Raw genomic sequence first — 3902 nt, forward strand, 5'->3', positions numbered from 1 at the left:
CTTGTAACCCCACATAGTGGCATGCACATTGCACATGCAAATCTGTAATTAAATACTTCTCTTTTATCTTAAATTGCCTTGTAAATTCTTTTTTTCTTCTTTTTTTCTTTTCTTTAACTTACTGAGTGAATCCTGTATGGTTTTCTAAGGTGGCACTGGTCTGGTTTTCTACCCAGTTGAACGTCGGATGGGATGAGCTGGGATGACATGGATGGTTTGCCATTGCTTCAGAGGCAACAACTTTTGCTCAGCTGACACATGGATACTTTAAAAATGTATCCAAACTTTTGTAAGGAATTTAAACCAGTGGATGAAAGCCTGATCAGCATTCTTGCCCAAAAATATTAATTTTTTTAAATATTTGTACTTACAGTAAGGTTAGATTTAGGTGAAAACTTTTCCAAAACACCCAAGATAGTAATTTAATCAAATCCTATTTCATTTCAATCTGCTTGCAGTTTCTCGGACGCTCAGTTTGAGAGCTGAGAACAGATCTCTTGAAACAACTTGTCTCTGCTGGGCTGATGGAAACAAATGGAAAGGAGAAAATGAAGAGTCATAAAGGAAAAAAGAGAAATGGATGAAAACAGAGAGGGAGGGGGTGCAACAGCTGGAGACACCTAACCCATGCCTTTCAAATATCAATTTACTCATGCTATTAAAATACTAAACTAGTTTAAGTCAGCTAAAGATGGAGCCAAACGTGTTTCAGGGAGTCAAATTGTAATCATGAAACAGAAAATCCATCTTTGCTGATGTTGCATCAGAACTGAACTGAGTCAAGCAAATTTCAACAGGAAGATGCAAACACATTTAAAATATAATGCAAACTGTTATCTCCAGTGAATACTGTTCATTGCGTTAATTTGGGCTAGAAATAGTTTATAAATTATTTCAGCTGGTCTTATTACTCTTATAACTTGCGTGCAGTCTTCCTATAAAATTCCACTTTATTTCTGAAACCTGAAAATAAACAAAAGAGTGATGAATTTCTTTGCGGAAAACGTATTAGTCGGTGATAAAATCTGCTCAGCTCCATAAACTTACAGGAATGGACACACACACACACACACACACACACACACACACACACACACACACACACACACACACACTCTTCTGTCAGACTGATGATGACGATGAAGGCTCGAGCCTGCAGCCTTGTGTTCACAAACGGTATTACGTGTCGTTGAGAATGAGGTGCTGGAATGAGAAAGGAGAGTGAAGTGACAGCAGAAAAAATGAGGATGAACACAATGATTTTTTTTTTTTTGCAGAAACTTTATGGAATATTTACAGAGGAATTACAGAGCCCAAAAACAGCAGATGGAATGAGACACGGGGAGAGGATGGGGAATAACAGATCACATGATTCTCTCACACACACACACACACACACACACACACACAATCACTCACACACACTTCGCCTCCTCTTATTCTCACCCATCCAGGCTCGACATGAGGAAAAGTTCAGTCATTTAAAGTGTGAGAGCTGGAATAGTGTCATCTCGTCCTGTACAGTGTAAGGCACTGAGGGTTCCCTACTGTAGCTGATGGGTGTGAGGACACATTTGGACGAGCATGGTCGTGAACTGACAAGTACAAATCACTCACTCACTCTCACACACTCACACTAATGCACTGTAAGAGCTAAAACAATCAAGTCAGTTGTCTGATCTAACCACTCCAGCTAAAATAAGAACAAAAACGTAGATTTCTGATTGGTTTATTAGCACTAATTTTTCCTTTTTAGATTGAAACTGTTAGAAAAATATATAATCACAAATTCTGATTAAATCTTGACAAAATGATGATTGGATGCACTTCTATAACAGATTAGCTTTTGGAGTCAGTTCAATTCATGATGGCGATCACAGCTAATTGACAGGTGCCAAAAAATTGTCGATAACTCTTTGAATTGATCAGATCCTGAGCTAAAACTTGATGTGGTAGTAGCTGAAAGTCATTCACAACACAATGAAGATGTGATCTTGTTATATCAGATTGCACATTCAAGGTTTGATCCAAATGATCTTAACACAAGATGAACTTAATCTAAGATTCTGACATAAAACAGCCCTTCGAGGACTACTATAGGCATTTAACTCTAAATGTTTTAAACGACGTTAGGGCTGGGTGATATGGCTGAAAAATCTTTTATGATATAAGCGAACCATATCTGTCGATATCGAAAATTAATGATTAGTTTGTTGTTTTACCTGTTTGAAATAAGGACCAGGAGGAAAAAAAAAGGCTGATTAATACTGCCAAACTGGTGACGTGATCTTTCCTCTTTTATCCACAATTTCCTCCAAAGTTGTTCCACTCACTTTCTCCTTTGACTCCACGCCATTCTTTTTTCTTTTGAAGCAGTCATGAGGCACGATGGCGAAACATGAAATCGCTACATGTTGGCTGGTGCCACCAACCTTGACCAGCTGGGCCGTGAGAGGTTGAGTGGCTAAAGCAGGGCTATTCAACTAAATTGCTTAGCCTTTTTATTTAGTTTATTTTTATGGATTGAATCATAAATTTTAAATTTACAATTGATTTTCCATAACCCCCCCACAAAAAATTAAAAATACACTGTAAAAACTGTCCATCTTACCAAGTTTTAAAATCTTGTATCAGCCAAAAAGCATTTTTGATCTTGTTTTGAGACTGATTTACTAAACAAGAACTGATTGTTTAAGAATAATAATCTTGTTTACAGAATGTCTCAGATTATTTGTCTTGTTAGTCTGAAAATTTGACTCAAATTAAGTCAAAAGTTTCTGCCAATGGAGTAAGAAAATTTTACTTGGTAAGATTCTTGAAATAAGAAAAAATGAGTCAAATCAAGTGTTTCAAGAATCTTACCAAGTAAAATTTTCTTACTCCATTGGCAGAAATTTTTGACTTAATTTGAGTCAAATTTTCAGGCTAACAAGACAAATAATCTTACACATTCTGAAAACAAGATTATTATTCTTAAACAATCAGTTCTTGTTTAGTAAATCAGTCTCAAAACAAGATCAAAAATGCTTTTTGGCTGGATATAAGATTTTAAAACTTGGTAAGGTGGACACTTTTTGCAGTGTAAAAAATCCATATTAATCACATACGATTCAACAGGGCTGGGGGGGACAAAGCAGACTGTCGGCCTCAGGGAAAGACAGTACATGGGGCGGAGATAACAGTGTCTGTAGCGCAGATGGGATGGTCATTTAATTTTATTAGTTTTAAAATTTTCTTATATCCTACAGGCTGTGAGACATAAAACAAATTTGAAGCTAAGTTAAAAATATACATATTTTTTCAATTTGAAAAAATTCGTGAGATATTTTTGTACATCAGCATACCTGCAAAATGGAGGAAAATCTGTGTAATTTTTGTACAAACCATATAACTTAAAAAGACTAAAAATCACATTTTTTTGTGGGGGTGTCGGTCAGAAGTCGCCTGCGGGCTGGATGTGGTCTGCGTGCCACCAGTTGAATAGCCTTGATCCTTTTCTCGCCTAGCAGTTCTGATCAGAGATCAGTAATTATCAACATTCTATTGGATGTATTGATATTGATCATATTGTTATTGATTTATTACCCAGCCATACACATTGTATATTTTTGTTTCAGCCTTTGCACCCCACTCCATGCACAGACACACACACACTCTTACACACCCTCATACGTCTCCATACACACAAACATAGAGTTATATGTCTTCAGCAGAAGCCCCCCTCCTCACAGTTTGACTAAATGAGGGTGGGTTGAAGGTGAAAACATGAATTCTATGAGCCTGAAAAGTGGTCCAGTGCCATTGTGAAATTGTGTGTTAGCATCACTAGAACCTCTGCTGCTGCACCCACTCCCTGCACAAAAGCCTTCACCCTCCATCCTAAACAGTGCCCCCCCATAATC

This window comes from Austrofundulus limnaeus, unplaced genomic scaffold, assembly GCF_001266775.1.
Source record: "Austrofundulus limnaeus strain Quisiro unplaced genomic scaffold, Austrofundulus_limnaeus-1.0 Scaffold1883, whole genome shotgun sequence".
NCBI lineage: Eukaryota > Metazoa > Chordata > Actinopteri > Cyprinodontiformes > Rivulidae > Austrofundulus > Austrofundulus limnaeus.